At 35.9% G+C, this 18,084-nt stretch overlaps 1 long non-coding RNA gene across 1 annotated transcript in view; it reads right to left on the bottom strand.

Annotated features, from left to right (window-relative positions):
* The window catches only part of LOC309869618, a 205,382-nt gene that overhangs the window by 44,039 nt on the left and 143,259 nt on the right, over positions 1 to 18,084 (bottom strand). The gene's annotated exons all lie outside the window — the stretch shown is intronic.

Raw genomic sequence — 18,084 nt, 5'->3', positions numbered from 1 at the left:
CGTGGCTTCTAAGCTGTTTGTTCCAGGCTTCCTCCTGATCCTTTCTCTCTGTTTGTCCTCCAGATCACTAATTCTATCTTCTGTCTCAGTTACTCTAGCTTTGAGAGAATTTAGATTAGATTGGAACTCATTGAGAGCATTGTGAAGCTCATCCCTGTAGCTTTCAGCTCTTCCCTAACATTGAAAACATGATCTCTGGTTGCTTTCAGTTCAGCCCTAACCAATTCTGTTTGGTCATTCATGGCTTTCTTTAACCTAGCTATTGCCTGGTTAATTGTTAGCCTGAATTCTCTTTCCAACATATTGTCTATGTTGATAGCCATTAGCTCTGTTGCAGAAGGCCCAGCCTTTGTATTTTTCTTCTGTTGGGCATTCCTCCTCCTAGTCATTTTGGTGAGAGATGGCTGAATGGAGGTAGCTGGATGTATCAACTGTGGTGCAGTCAAGGTGTGCCCTGGAACTCTTTTGAGCAATCAGGTTTCCCCACCCAAAGGAGAGAAAAAAGAAAAGAAAAAGAAAAAAGAGAAAGAGAGACAGGAAAGAAAAAGAAGATAAAAGAGAAGGTTCAGCCCAAATGGGCCCCAAGGTAAGATTTATGAAGTATACAAACAAAAACAAACAAAAAGACTGCCCACTGACGTCTTCTGCTCAGGTAGAGATCCAGACGTGTATAATTCTGATCTCAGGCTGATTTCGTGGGTGATTGGAGTTCTTTGGAAGGTAATCAGCTCAGTTTAGGGTACAGGTTGAAAGGGTGCCTCCTCCTACTTCCCTGCCATCTTGTCTCTACTGAGCCATTTTTAAGTGTGCATGCAGTTCAGTGGTATTAAAGTACACTCTATTGTCATGCAATCATCACTGCCATCCATGTCCAGAACTCTCTTCATGTTGCAAAAAATAAACCTCTATAAACTTTGAAAATAATGAGATGGATCTGTAGGTAACAACATGTAAAATTTTGTGTCTATGATATATTATTAGAAAGAAAGTAGGAAAGTTGCAATATAATCTGAATCCATTTTTCAATATAAAAAAGGGAGGAAGGGAGGGAAGGAAGGAGGAAAGAAATTTATGGGATTGTCCTGTCAGCAACGGTTTTCTGGACATTGCCTTTCCTCTCATTCAATAGTTAGTATAGAAGCTTCCCTGTTACTACAATGTGACACAGTATAATAATAATAGTTGCTATCTCATTATTATTCTGACAAAAGAATTAATATTTGTATAGGAGTTAGATCACTGCTGGGCACTTGTTAAGGGCCACAGAAATGTTTCTGTTTTTGATAGAATGGGAAAGTTTGGGAAAGATCTCAATATATGTTCTCTAAAATAGGTAGGAGAATAATGGCCACAGAAAAACTATTCTTTCATGTACCTTGATTTTATAAAACTGCTGCTATTACTAAGAATAAAAATAAAACAATGATAAAAACAACAAAAGCAATAGCTAATATTTATTGAATACTCCCTGTTGTCAGGCACTGATCAATGTTTAACTGGCATTATTTTATGCCATCTTCATAAGGCTATGGGATAGATTCTAATATCCCTATTTCATATGTGAGGAAATAAAAGCTCAGGGAAGTTAAGTGGTTTGTCCAAAATCAAATGCCTAATAAGCATTAGAGATCCTACTTCCAGGAGGTTTTAATTATCTCTAAGCATCATGACACCATAATATATACACACATAACTATGTTTACTGTACATGTGTATATGTATGTATTCTGACATAACAAAGAATTAGATATAGGCATATGCCAAGTTTTAGAATGCTAGATCATTGACATTTTATAGAATGTAGTCTGAAGATACAAAAGATATACTATATACTTCTTACTGTTTTTCGATTATGTGATTATGTATAGTCTCTCCTGGACAAGTACAACTTTTTTCATCTGTGTATACATTTGGTTTAACAAGTAGTGAGTACATAACAAATTTCACCAAATTTTAGAGTATTGAAATATAATTTGGAATTGTTTTAAAATAGCAAATCCTATAGTTTCCATTCTGCTTACATTTTTTGCAGACCTTTGTCAGTGAGATGGGCCTCTCAAATTCAACTCTCTCTGATTGCAGCTTCCTTAGGATAACTTCCCTTGTGTGTTTTCCGCACTAGTCACATATGAGGTGACCTATCTGCTCTGTCCAATTAGAGTGACCAAGTCCTATATAGAAAATTCCTGAGAGATTTCAACACACTCAACCTGCTAATTTGCTTTTCCAAAACCATGATGTTAGGATTAGCCCTTTAGAATTAAATACCTATTTTTAAAAATTTATTTTTGAACTATAGTTCACATGCAGTATTATATAAGTTTCAGGTGTACAACATAGTGATTTAACAATTCTATACATTACTCACTGCTCACCATGATAAGTGTAGTCACCATCTGTCACTGTACAATGGAGGGGCAATGGTATTGACTATATTCTCTATGTTGTATTTTTCATCTCTGTGACCTATCCATTTTATAATGAAGTTTATACCTCTTAATTCCTTTCATGAATATTTATTTTTAATTTAAGAGTTGTCCTCCACTTTAAAATACCACTAGCCAAAACACAACTTCTGCAAAAGAACATTATACAGTCAGTCATTCCTCCGTCACAGCCTCGATTTTTGTCTTTAAAAGAGGCCTCCATATCTTCATTGCTGAAGCTCTAATTCCAAAGCTTTACTATAAAGCTTTGGAGGCAACATCTTTGTGTCCTTGTTCTTTCTCTAGACTGACAGTTTCACAATCTACTTCTGAAACTTAATTGGAAGAAATGCTTCATACTCTCTTGTAACTCCTCTGCTTCTCCTTTGCTGCCTTAGTTCCTCTAACATACAATGGAAAGATGCAAAGAGGAAGAAAAAAATAAATATACCCAAAATGTATGGTAAGCCGGATCCTATAAATCTTTGAGCTGCTTTTTCCAATCCAGGAGGAAATCCACAATTACCTTCACAACTATACTCTTTGGCCATTCCTCTGGATAGGGTACTCAATTATTCTGTTGGTCCCCTCAGATAACATATAAAATAAACCTTGGCACAATTTATCATTTTTAAATATATAGTAAGCTTATAGTTAAAAAAAAAAGTATTCTAGAACAAGGAAGAAATTGATTTTTATCTGATAGCAGTGAGATTGACTGTAGTAATAACAAAAATTAATAATCTTCTATTTATTGAGACGTTATTCTATGACAAGCCCTCAACATATATCATCCCAATTAATTCTTATAGCAACCTAACTTAGTAACCATTATCCCCATTTTATTGCTGAGGAAAGTTAGGCTCAGAGAGATTAATTTCCAAAGATTACACAGCTAACTATTTATAACACAGGAACCTAGACTTCTTTGACTCTAACTCTTATATTAAGTATTTACTATAGTTTAAGATTTTATTTTTTAATAACATAGGAGTTCTACAGAAACCATGAGTACATTAATAATCTCCAGGATAGTGTTCATCATAAAGCTCATAGGAAATATTCCACTACATAACATATCAATTGGTATTGAACTTTAAAGGTTGGAAATAGTCTGATCTGAAGAGGCAAGCACTGATACATGCAAGGCCAGCATTCGCTGCTATTTGCTCTACTTCTAAAATGAAATGCTAATAAGCATACCAAGTTTTAAAGATCTTGCTTGCTTTCCAACCTCACCTGGTTCCATTTTTTTTTCTTGTCTCTCCCCTGTCCACTACAAATATCTTAATCTTTCCCTAATTCACCTGTCCCAGGATGTTTATACACGTTCCTTTTTCCAATATTAGATCACTCTCCCACATCCCCCAGGGTTTACACAGTTAATCCTTCAAATTTCAGTTTAATTGTCACTTCCTCTGAAATGCTATTCTGTTACCTAATGTAAGCAAGTCCCATTTTCTTCGCACCCTGTTTGTTTCCTTCATAAGTGATTTTATATTTCTATGTAAATATAACCATATATATTTATATATACTTATATATATAAATATAACCATCTATATCTCTATCTATATCTATATGGTTTACTTATTTGTTTACTGTCTGCCTAGAAGCTTACTAGTAGACCTAGTGTCTATTTCTTCACATTACGTATCTACAGCCTAATTAAAAACTGCTCACTAGTTGTTGAATGAATAAATTACATGTTAAACATAAGCTTATAATGTGGAGTGAATAACAATAAAACACATTTATATATAATGACACGTTAACCTCTGGCACCTCAGTTTATCATATCTCCAATTGCAACTTGTTTTTTTCAACATTTCTTATCATAAATGAGATGCCATGCAATAATGACCAAAACTCATAGTTATAATCTGACCATCACAGCAAGGTCCAGCTGACATTGACATCACACTAAGCCAGAAGGCATTGGGTCAAAATAATCAGGGGTGATGAGAAAGTAAGGAAGGATGATTTATACACTAGAAAATCGTAATTGCACAAATGCAGGATAAGACTTAGGGAATCCATATGGATATGAAGAGTTAAAACAGGGCGCCTGGGTGGCTCAGCCCTTAAGTGCCTGCCTTAGGCTCAGGTCATGATCCCAGTGTCCTGGGACCAAGGCCTACATTGGGCTCCTTGCTTGGCAGGAAACCTGCTTCTCCCTCTCCCACTCCCCCTGCTTGTGTTCCCTCTCTGTGTCTCTCCTTGTCAAATAAATAAATAAAATCTTAAAAAAAAAAAAAGAGTTAAAACATTTTACAGATTGAAGAAAAGGACCAACGTGGCACCAAAGAAAACTATTTTCAAGACAAAAATTGTTTTTTTTCTTTCCCTAACAAAGGAAATGGGTTGGCATGCTGTAAGATTTTGACACAAGCTGTAAGTCCCCAAACAGGTGATACCCTCACTCATCAAAGTTACACTTGCATCCACTCTCCAGAAACCATTTATGTTGTAAGTTGCAGGCCTTCTTATTTGACTTAATGTCTCCAAATACTCAGTGGACATTGGAAATGATGAATCCCAGTTCTAAGAGGCAAAAGACCTTACAATTACTTCAATGATTTAGCCAGTAAGAACTGCATGCCTCCCATGTGCATGGTACTGTGTAAAGTACCTCTTGCTCCAACCCTGCTGTGTTGTCAGCAAAAATCAATGCTTCTGAGCTAAAAACCTCAAGCCTGGTGAGATACTGGAAGTAAGACCTGGAAACAGCCTGCTGGTTTGCGCATGAGCATATGTGGTAATAAGAACTCTGTACAATAAATCTCCAAGAAGATTAAGTTGCATCCAACTTAAAATCCACCATGATAGATCTGCCTTTGCTTACACTATACTTTCCTAATAGATCTGTGTCTGGTAGGTACATCTAGCAATCCTCTCTCTCCATATGCTTGTATCATTTTTTTTTTTTTTTAATCTACAGTCCACTCCTCCTCTGAACTTCTCTCTCACTTAACAACTGCCCATTCAACATTACTCCTTGGATAGTTAACACTAAAATTAACATGTCTGAAATGAACTCTGGATTTCAACATTCCCCCAAACTTCCACCCTTTCCATGTGCCATCTTCCTCAGCAAATGCCACAAACAGGTCACATTCTTGATATCCTCTTTTTCTCACATCCCACTTCATATTCCACATTCTTTTTTTTTTAAGATTTTATTTGACAGAGATCACAAGTAGGCAGAAAGGCAGGCAGAGAGAGAGGGGGAAGCAGGTTTCCCGCTGAGCAGAGAGCCCGAAGCGGGGCTCAATCCCAAGATCCTGAGATCATAACCTGAGCCGAAGGCAGAGGCTTTAACCCACTGAGCCACCCAGGTGCCCCACCATTTCATATTACACATTCTATGATCAAATCACATAGACACTCTCTTTGTGTTATGTTAGAAATGCTCCCAGTTCTCTGATACACACTGTGAGCCACCATTTTGTCTCCCCCACATCACTGGAATCACCTCCTACTTGGTTTCTCAATGCTACCTTTAGAGTGTTTTTGCCACATAATAGCCACAATTATTTTTTAAATCACGAATCATAGAAAGACACTCTTTTGCTAACCATACTCCTTCACCCCATGGCTTCCTGTGTCATGTAGAACTCAGTCCAAAGGCCTGACCACGACTTTAAAACTGTCCATGATATAACTCTTTCTCAACACCATCACATCAGCTTCCTGCTGTTCTTTAAACCAAACATGCTTTCCCTCTTCCACCACTCCCAGAATCTCAGTGTTCTCTGCAGAGGCCCAGAGGATCCTTTCCTAAATAGTCCCAAGGACACTTCTTCCATGTCATTCTCCCAGGCTCCTCTTCAGATAAACCAATTCTTTCTATAGCATAAAAAATAAAAAAGAGCACCCTCCCTTTTGTCTGTTTTTGGTTTATTGTTTTCTACTTAGCCCTATAATAATACACACCTGATACTACCCAATGTTACATACTTACTTGTTTTGACTCCCCACCTCTCTAAAATACGTATTTCATGTCTGTTTTGTTTACCTCAGTATCCCCAGCACCTAAAATGATGCCAGGAATAAACTAGAAATTCGGAAAATACTTATTGAATAAATACATTAAGTCAGAAATTAACCCTAAATCTAGCTGTCTCAGGGTTACCATGTGGCCTTTATATCAGCTAAATGGAGATCCCTGAGAAAATCCTCAGTCCACTACCTAATGTTGGAAGATCATGTTGGAATTTTATCACAGCTCTGGCTTGCTTCTTACTTGCTACTCTAATATCCTGGAGGACCAGGTGTGGACATTAGTGGCAATGAGAAAGTAACCAAACTTTTATCCTCTATAAGCTTATGATATATTGAAGATCAAAGCAAGGTAAACATTCAGTAGAAAACCTCCTAAAAAACAAGAGCCCAGGGCCAGATGACTTCCCAGGGGAATTCTACCAAACATTTAAAGAAGAAATAATACCTATTGTACTGAAGATATTGCAAAAAATAGAAATGGAAGGAAAGTTTCCAAACTCGTTTTATGAAGCAAGAATTACCTTGATCCCCAAACCACAAAAAGACCCCATCAAAAAGGGGAATTACATACCAAAATCCCTGATGAACATGGATGCTAAAATACTCACCAAGATACTAGCCAATAGGATCCAAAAGTACATTAAAAGGATTATTCACCATGAACAGGTGGGATTTATTCCTGGAATGTTAGGGTGGTTCAACATTCACAAATCAATCAATGTGATAGAGCACATTAATAAAAGAAAAGACAAGAACCATATGATCCTCTCAGTTGATGCAGAAAAAGCACTTGACAAAAGACAGTAGTAGTCTTTCTTGATTAGGATATTACTGTAGAATTAGACAGCAAATGATAAGTCCTACCAATATATGTTAAAAGAGTTCTTCAGTGTTTTTCCACTTACTCTGGTGAGTTTCCTATTATTCAGTTGTCTTGAAGATTTTCCCAAAGCAACTTAATATTTCGTTTTTTCTTTGTTTCTTTTTTTTTTTTTTTTTTGAGGACAGTATTGGTTATGATGGTACTGACTTGAAGGTGAAAACACAACTCTATTTATTTGATTAACTTTCAACTCAAAAATATAGACCTTAATTGCTACACAGAGAATGTGCCATGCTTTTCCCAGAACAGCCACATTTCTTGTCTACTGAGCAAATTGCACTTAAGCCATATCTGAATAATCTATGTTGAAATCTGCTTCATATTGTGGCAGCAATAAAATTTTATAATGTTTTGTTTTGCCCAGCAATTGAGTAGGACACTCTTGGGAAGAATTTTTAAAACAAATTAAGCCTGCAAATATACCCACCTAAATTTTCCCTCAGATTGTCCTAGTTTCTCTCTAACATTCCATAGTTCTTGATTTAAGGAATGAATACATTAGTACAAAAATGTACCCTACTTTTCTGATTCAAATTATTTTCAGGCAATGCCTATACAAATAAAATAAAATAGACCTTTGAGGTATTTATACAGATAATTCAGGTTTAGGGCACATTTGTATGATTTGTTCTCATTTAACTACATATTCATTTATATACACACACACACATATATATATACATATCAAACATTTACTAATATGCACATATAAAATTAATAAACTCATCAACTCAATAAATATTTATTGAGCCCTATAATATGCCAGGCGGGGTTATTAACCCTAAAGATGTTGTGGTGAAGAAAACAGACAGAAATACTTTTGGAACTTAGTTTCTATAAATGGGGGAAGGAGATAAGACACATGATAATGAATAAAATATAAAACCTGTTAGATGGTAAGAACTGCCAAGGAGAAACATAGGCAGGAAAGAGAATATGAAACATAAGTGTAGTGTAATTTTAGGAAGAATAACTAGATAATGTTTCACAGAGAAAGTGGATTTTGGTAAACACATGAACAAAACTCAAGTGTTCTAGGTGTTCACATATCAGGGGAAAATCCTCTCTGCAGAGGAGAGCCTGCAAAGGCCCAAAAGGATTGTGCCTAGGGCTTTAAGGAGAAGCCAGGGGTAACTGGGGCTGAAGAAAATTGAGGTCAAAGAACAGGATGTAGAGAGTTAGGGTGAGGGGTGCTGCAAATGATGAAGTTCATGTAGTTCACTGTTAGGACTTTGACTTTTTATCTAAGTGGAATGGGAAATCATTGGAAAGTCCCAAGCAAAGAAGTGAAATCCATCCTTGGATTTAACATTTTGAAAGAATGTTTCACCAGCTGTGCTGAGAACAGACCATAGACTAGGACAAGAGTAGAAGCAAGAAGAGAAGGTAGATTCTTGTGCAATTTAGATGCAAGAGAGGATAGTTTTGATGGCAGCACTGGAACTGAGAATGGATAGACCACATGTGGTATTTGAGGGAAAGAAATGGATCAAAGATTATATGAAAGTTACTGACCTGAGCAACTAAAAGAAATGACATTTCATTAATTTAAATAAGGGAAAACTGAAGTACAAGTAGGAATGAGCAGTTGTGCTATTGCTAGTTCAGTTTGGGTCATGTTAAATTTGAGATGCTTCTTTGACATTCAGGCAGAGCTGTCAAATATGCTATTGGATATATAAGTGTGGAGATAAGGAGTGAAGTCTGTGGTGGAGAAATAAATGTTCAAGGTCTAAATCGCATTGGAAACCATCAGAGTGGACAAGACTCCCAAGGGGTGAATGTAGATTGGGAAGGAAGAGGTCCATGGCCTGACCCATTAGGCACGATAGTCTTTGGAGTATAGGGAGATGATGAAGAATCACTAAGAGATTAGAGGAGTGTCTATGAAAGTAGGAAAATGCAGCAAATATGTTTCCTAACAGAGTGATCACTGTGTCAAAACTCTGGATGGGTAAGATGATGCCTGAGAAATGTCCACTGAGTCTAGCAACATAAAGATGCCTTCAGCATAAAGTGTTATTATCCAGATGATTCCATGTATTAGGACAAAAATGGTTCTCTAAAATACTATGACAAGAGAATGTAATTATTCACTTAATTTTTTATTATGTCTACTGCTGATTCAAATTTACCTGGACTGGACCATGAGCATGGAGATTGGTAGATTAATAACTGGCATCTGACAATTTCATATAAATCACCACCTTTAAGATGCATTGCTGATACTGGTAGAAACTTCAATGCTTACAATAACTTTCAAGTGCATTACTGAGTGTGCAATATTCAACATATGGGAATTTAAATGTTATCACTATTAATGTCATTTTACGGATGTGGAAAGTGAGGTTCTAAAGGATGCAGAGACCAGTTTCATTATGCATGTATTGGGAAATGGAATTTAAACCTTGTCATTCGGATTTGTTTTTTCCTCTTATACCATACTGCTTATACCACTGACTCAAAAACAGCAGAATATGTATTATGTATGTATGAGCCATGTGTGTGCATTTGTATAGGTATCTGTGTATTTTGCAGGTATGTGTGTGCATGTTTGTGTGTGTATACATAGATAGTTGTCATTGTGTCTGCTTTTTTCTTGATCTACTCACACTCTATTAATCATTTTCCCCATGACCATCAGCAAACGGTCATTTGGGAAGGAGATAGGGATTGTAGTCTCTGTTGCAGAAGGTAAGTGCATGCTTTGGGTCCAGGGGTTAAAACTCTTAGCTGTCCTAATTTCTATCTAGTTTCTGGCTTAATTTCTTTATCTGTAAAATGCATATAACCATACCTACTTTAAAGGATTTTAGGCAGTCAAAACACACAATGTATAAACTTGTCCACTAAACCTTTCTAAGGCGTGAGTATGTTCTCCCATCCCTTCTTAGTCCATCCCATTCTTTCACAGTCCATTGTAACTCTGAGTCTTCCACATCAGCATTTTGAAGACAACAACTTTGCCATTTTTCCCATTTTGTTCTAAGAATATGGTGAAATGATGGCTATGCAATGAAGGAACAAAGCCTATGGCATATGTTAAGGCAATAATATTAATGTCATTATTATATTATCTTGAACCACAAAAATCAAACCCATAATTTCTGTCCCAATGATAATGAAGTTGATTGACAGAATTGCATTATCACAACAAGAATTTTGCATCTAATTTGGACCTCTTATCTCTCATGTGACCATGTTAACTAATGACCACTCAGTGCTAACTGACCAATGCTCCTAAAGCAAGTTACTCTTAAACTAATCCTACAGGTTGGCAAAACTCAAGGATATTGAACTTCAGCTAGACATTCACTTATGCTTAATGTAAAATCTCATGTCTTCCAAGCTCCTAGAGGCTTTTAATATAGATAATTTTGTGTTCTTTTTCTTTTAATATATATAAGCTGATACGAAAGTTGAGTATATAAGGACTCCTAAACAAATGCTTCTTAAGAGAATTAAAGAATACAAAAATTAGTAAATAATTATGCCAGTGATAATTATTAGCAAAAACAAAGATTAAAAAATATAAATATTTTTCTAGGTTATCAAATACCCGAAGAATAAGGTTCCTGTTTTTTTTTTTTTTAATAAAGAACAAAATCTTTTTTTTTAAACTGTGCAGGCATGCTATGAAATGTTTTCCCTTATTAATTTCCTTTTTAGACTCAGTTTTTAGACAGCTGAAAATTATAAGTTTATGGAACGAGATGTACTTTCAGTTCTTATTTTATGGCTGAGTACTATGGTATGCACTACTATGAAAACAATTCTAAACTGTGCTTTCTTATATAATATTGTGCAATTTATTTATTTTTTTTTAATTTTTTAAATTTTTTATAAACATATATTTTTATCCCCAGGGGTACAGGTCTGTGAATCACCTATTGTGCAATTTATATTCAGAAGATACTATCAGCACCATGTGACAGACAAATTTAATAAAAGACACAGTATTCCTGTTGTCCTAATAGTTATTAAAATGAAACTTCACAGAAGACATTTACAGTGTCTTTTCAAAGATATTCTGCATACTTTGACAGATCAATTGAGGCCTCTAGATATAAAGAGCAACATCATGATCTTAGAGACATACAGCACTATTCTGGAAAAAATCTTTATAATCATCTAGGCTAACTCCTTTATTTTATGGGTGAGGACACCGAGGCTGAGAGAGAATTCATGATTAAGCTGTGGCTAGAAGTTAGGTCCCTTGACACCAATCAAGGATTCCTGCCACTGTTATTGTCAATAACGGTAATAATCTTATAGGGCACAGAGGCATTACCAAGTCTATCCATATCATTCCTTAAGTAGCTCCAAAAGCCAATAAGAACAATGTAATTTTCACTGTTTCTCAAAGGAAAAACCACAATTTTGAGGGCATGATTAACTTAGTTAATAATATTTTGGTTATTTATCTGTTCACATATTTTTTGGTCTGCTCCCTTGATAGAATATAAGTACCATGAAAGCAGAAAGCACGTTCATTTGGGGTACTGCTGAATTCCCTATGCTTAGAACATGTTTAACACACGAATTAATTTAATAAATATTCATTAAATAAGTGAATACAAATTAACTAGATATGATAGGGACTACAAAAATCTATTAAAACTTAGGATTGATCCCTAAAATGTACAGTCAAGAACCATCCATCCACGCATGCACGTACACAAGAAAGCACATGCTGCGTGCACACACACACACACACTCACACCACAAAGTAGAATATACTAAATGCCACCCAAACGGATACGTAAGTTATAGGAAAACTGAAACAGTCACTGTGACTCTTGTATCAAGGAGTATACAAAAACTGCTAAGTGGGTAGGAACCTTCAGCAATGTTATACCGTATGAAAAACATAAAGGATACCTCAGAATTTTGTGACATGACTATCCTGACTAGTCTTGGGTGTTGGAAGACATGGACTGGCAGAGCTGATATAGGAAAGCTAAGCCTGTCTGAAGATTATAGGGTGAAGAGAAGTCATGCTAAATGATGAGAGTATTTAGGAGACTAACAGGATGTAGCGTGAGAATGGTTAAAAGGGGTTTGAGAAATAAACCAAGTCTTTTTAGAGATGGAGAGTAAAAATAGTAGACTCTTGACAGTAAGCAATTGGCTGTAATACATGGTCATGCATTTGTGAAGAGAAGGTGAGAGAAAGGAATGGATGGATATGAGGAAGGGGGGAGGGAGGGAGAAAAGGGGGGTGGGAAATAGAAGGAAAGAAGAAAGGACAAGAGAGAGAGAAAAAGGAGGGAGGCAGGAGGAAGGAAGGGAGAATAACTGAGGAAAAGAACTGTTGGGGGGACACCATACTCAGTACTGGATACACAATGCTTTCACATACATGTTCATTTAAACCTCACAAGTTTCCCTTTTCAGAAGAGAAAATGAATGCTCAGAGGAGTTGCCAGCCTTCCAAATATCCCTACAGTGAAGAAAAGATTCAACGGGAGTCTGTCAATTCCAAAGCCCTTTGGCGACACACATTTTCAATCCATTTTATACACTCTGTACTTTTTTACATTTTTAAATGTAATTTAGGCCACAGTGATTACAGAGCACTTTTACACAGTAACTTCTTCTGTCTTTATAAGAACCCTATAAGGGAGTGTTCTAATGCCTATTTCATAGGTAAAGAAACTGAAGATCAAAGGGGTAGGTTATTTTGTCTAAGGAAACCTGGAGGTCAAACCCATGCTGTGGTTTTTAGTTGTCAATCCTTTCTACCACTATGTCCTCAATCCTTTCTACCACGATGTGTAGTGAAATCCATTACACAGTTCCTAGGACATCTAAACCCGCAGAGGGCTGGGTTCACTACTGGAACTTTTCATATTTGATCCTTACAAAACACTTGGGAAAGACACATTTTTAAGCATCTCATAGACGACAAACTAGCATGTCTCTGCTCATAGCTCCTCTATAAAAACAGGAACATACCAATTTTTAAAATCAGAGAGAGGAGAAGAAGACAGAGAGGACAACATCTTACTTGTCTAGAAATCCTCCATCATGCTTCCTTCTCAAGTTAACCAGACATTACTTTAAACTTCCCTCCACCACCCATAATCATCTTTAGCTACATTCAGCAACTTAGAAAATTTTGAGGAGTTCCTTTAGACAAATAATAAACCCAGAGTCAGTGAGTATAAGCCTAAATCTTTCACTAGCTCATCAGATGGTTCTGAGATACTTCCTTGGCTTCCTTCTCCCTCATCAACTTCATGCTACTTCAAGGTGTCTAGGAAATATAAAGCAGAAGCAGAAAGACTCTGAGACTCATCTAAAAGATACTCTTAGTGGGCCTGTGCAGACGCCGACGTTAGCATGACAGTCTTTCAACAATGTGATTTTCTAAGTTAAAAGCAGAACTAAGTTGATTTTGCAAATTTGGAAGATGAGGTTTTTCACAAATAATACTGACATTTTCATGATCCTTCACTGAGGTTTCTCATAAATTCTCAGATGTAAATTCTAAATATTCACAGATATTTGTCTGAGATTGCTCTTCCTTCCCCCTTCTGCTTCCAAACTTCTCTTTGGTAAAACATTCCCCAGATTCCAAACCAGACTTAAGCATTCCCTCTTCAGCTTCCAGAGAACTTTAAATTAGCACCTTCATAATATTTAAAATGCATTCTGTATTTACGTGCTGATGAATTTCCCACCTAGGATCACAAGATCCCACAGGTCAGACTTCAAGTTCTTTTAGGTGCAGGAAGTATCAAATAAACGTTTAATGAAGAGATGAACTCTAGTATCATTTCAGATGACAGTGAATAGTGAAGGAGTAGTGAATTCCAAAAAGAGCAGGAAGTAGAGGTGGGGAAATTGAATTTCTAAAACTGGCTACCTGAGTATAAATTGGGAGAGCTTCATGTTAACATGAGCATACAACAAAAGTGTAAGAGTTTTGGTGGAAGTAATAATACCTAACATATTTCCTGCTTGGCAAAGGCCTAAATTGTTGATAAGCAGTAACATTTATTTCTTAGAAGAACTCTATAATGCTATTACTAATATATTATTTTTAATTATTTTTATTTATAATATATGAAAATTGATATATTAATTTTATATTATATAATTGATATGTTAAGTACATAATATAAAACATATTCTTAATATTTTTTTTCTCATTTCATAGATGGGGAGGCTGAAGCACAGAGAAGTTAAATAGCTTGCCCCAACATCCTAGCATGCCTAAAACATGGTACAAACTGCCCCAGAAAAGCAGCTAAGTGTACAGTCTCTATAGTTCACTCATGCAGGCCTATAGGGACAAGCATGTGGGAATGACTTTTCAGGTTCCTGAAGCATACCTTTTTTTAGAAACAAGAGAGCAGCAACTGAGTGCATCAAGAAGTTCTTCCCCATATAAGTCCACAGAGTTTTACCTTCCTAGCAGTCTTCAACACTGAAATGCTAGCTAGAGTCCACATTTTATGGAAATTTTGTGAGTACCCAATTTCTTTTATTCCATCTAAGGATGGGGAGGGATAATGCAGCATAGAGGGAAAAGAATAATACTTGTGCTCCACTTTAGAGTCTAACCACAATGCACTCATTACATATATCAAGCCTGCCAGGTCCCACTCATGGGAAGCCTTGGACCTGACCCCGTTCCCTCCTACCTTGTCATTTATTTAGACGGAGGGTTGAAATTGAATTTCTTTATATGATCTCATCTCTAGTATAGGAGAGCAATATTCCATATTTCATTCTCTCATTCACTCTGTGTTCTATGTCCATGAAGTTAGTAAAAAACATCATTCATTGTTGATTAAGACCATTAATACACTCATTGTTCTCTGCCCCTTCAGGTGATTAAAAGCATTCATTCACTGTTGATTAAGAACATTTATTCATTTTGGTTAAGAGCATTTATCATATAGCATTCTCCACCCATACAGTTGGCTAAAAGGACAGTTTCTAATTTTGGCTACACTATTTCCCAGTTATTTCACCTTGAACAAATTCCTTTCTGCTTGCTTCTAAAACTTATTGTCTCACTATAAAACCAAGGAAAATAATACTTTTCTCATAAGATGGCTTAATAACTAAAGGAGATGATGCAAGTAAATCTCTTAACACTATCTGGGACCTAGATAGCATTCAATAAAGTGTAGCTATGAGTATTAATTACAATCTACTTTTACAATAATGATAACAACAGTAAAGACACTCTACCAGATAAACTAAATAAAATATAAATTGAGACACAGTCCTTGACTGTAAGGAACCTGTGGTATAATGCCATTAGAAACCCAGTGGTTTTCAAAGCTGGAAGAAGTTGAGTGGGAGATTAACTAATTGGAGACCTTGAATATTAACCCAGTTTGCAAGTATTTAACACCAAAATACAAGATTATAAATGAAGAGAAATACCATACTTTGACACAGAAAGAGATAAACATATAATAATATTAAAAATGTTAGTAAAAACTATTTTTGAAATTTCCTGATTATAGTAAAATGGAAATGGCAAAAACACAAAATGTATTGTACATTAGATGTCATAACTCACTTGATTATTAAAAAACACATTCTTTATTAAAAATAAGTCATGTGAATTATCTGTCCACTGATGTGCAATGTCATTTAAGACATTCCATCATTCTCTGCTTGAGCACTCTTCTGTAATCTGATGAGGTGTCCAGGGAAGAGACAATGATAGCCAAGGCATTAAAATGTAATCAAGATATGCAAATTCATATCTAAATGTGATTTGCTGAGAAAAAGAAATTAATCTAGGCATGGTCAAATAAACAATGTGTAATATGGATAATTAATCACCAAATTAGCAGCTGCAGTGCCTTAAGGAAATTATGCAAATTGAAAAGGCCCCCATCCACTGACACAATTAGACCACTTAATGGCAAACTCTCAACAAAATAACCCCAGGGAACATCACAAAACAAATAGCCCAATCAACCTTAGTGTCCCAAACTCCACTGCATTATTTAATATTGTTTCTCCTCAGTTTGAACTTATTCAGAAAAATTTCATCATATTTTGCTAGAAAATTTTCTAAGATTCCACACTACGGATGTCCCGGTAAATGGTTCCCTCAACGTCTAGTTTTCCTCTATCAATCAAATACCTTATTATTGAAATCTAAAATTGCACAAATGCTTAAGACTTCATAAATGAGGAAAAGCCAATTATATATCTGTTGTCAGTTATAGCAAAATCAAGGGAACGTTGATGCACCATGAAAATGTGTGTCCTCTGTGGTCTGATGACACCTGGTCATTATACTAGCAGCAAAGAAAGGATCCCTACACTTCCCTGATAATAAATGTCATCTCCGATAAGAGTATTTTATCTCCAATAATGTGGGAATGTCCTATGTCAGCCCCTACAGTGTATAGAAAGTAATCTTACCTTGGCTCCCTCTACTCCACAAAGGTAGATGACAAAGCCACTCCTATAAATCCCTTTGAGATTGAGCCTAACAGAACCCATGAGATTCTGCTGTTAAATCCCTTCAAAAATGTGATTCCACCTCTAGAGAGATGTTAAAACTTCCTGGATAAAAATAAAAGATCCTACTCCCCAAAGAAAAAGGTTTATTACGTATTTTGTTACTATAATTTATAATTATAATTGCTGAGAATACTAGTCACTGAGAAAAAATTGTATTAGTACTAATTGTTGATGGTTTAGTTTTACCTATCATTTATAGATACATAAGGCTTCATGGCTCAAAGAATTTTATTAATGCTCTCCCTAGTCCAGCTTCCTCAGTTTATCTTAGCATCACCCTATATAAGTCAGCTTCCCAAGGTTATACCTGAGTGACCAGTGTTTCAGCACTCTGAGTTGCCTACTTCCACATTGGTATTAAATCTTGTCTATGAATCAGCAGTGTCTCTGACTCCTTCTACATAAATTTCTTCTCTGAGTGACCATTAATACTCATTTCCTAATTTTTTTTATATTTTAGAGTTTTGGAGCCAATTTGGATCAAACATTGATTTGACAAGTGACTCTGATAACCAAGTTCTCCCTTTACATCCCAGAAATTTTATACAGAGGGGAGCATTGTCTATTCTGACCCCTATACCTTTACATCAATATGACCTATTGACTTTACACATTCCCAATTCATGGCCCCCTTACACTTTTCCATAATGATCCAGAATTCTTCTGCTGGTTGGAACCACTCTAGCATTAATTACTAGATCACACTGAGCACTGGCTCCATTGCCCATGTGTGATCTCATCCTGGTCTTCTGGAGCTCATCTGGATACCTGATTTCTCCAGTTTTAAATCTCCTTTCTTACTAAAGAACTTTGACTGAGACTATTACAATTCTAGTTTTATCTCTTACTATCTCTATAACTTTGGACCAACATTGTTTGAAATACACCAGGTTAGATAATATCTGTTGCTTATCTGACCCACCTTTCTTTAGAACTTCAGTAAATAACACACACACACACATGAATGTTCTTTGTAAACCAAATATTATGCCAAAGACATGGAGTGTAATTTCTGGACCTTGTCTCAATTACTACATCCTATATGATAATATAAGGCTGCAAGAAACACCTGGCTATACAGAGTTGCATTACTCAGATGTTTCTTTTAAATTGTTCTAAACCTGATACCCTTGAATTTTTTTGTACATGATAAGATATGAAATCCCAGGGTTTTGTAGCATTGCTTTGATCTGGGAGAAGAAAATAACACAAGAAATCCTATTTAAAGGAGTCAGAAACATCAAAGCAGGTAAGTACAGGATG

The sequence above is a fragment of the Mustela nivalis genome, assembly GCF_964662115.1.
Source record: "Mustela nivalis genome assembly, chromosome: 7".
In the NCBI taxonomy this organism is placed as follows: domain Eukaryota; kingdom Metazoa; phylum Chordata; class Mammalia; order Carnivora; family Mustelidae; genus Mustela; species Mustela nivalis.
Note: the sequence above shows the minus strand (reverse complement) of the source record. Positions and strands in the feature narration are given on the sequence as shown.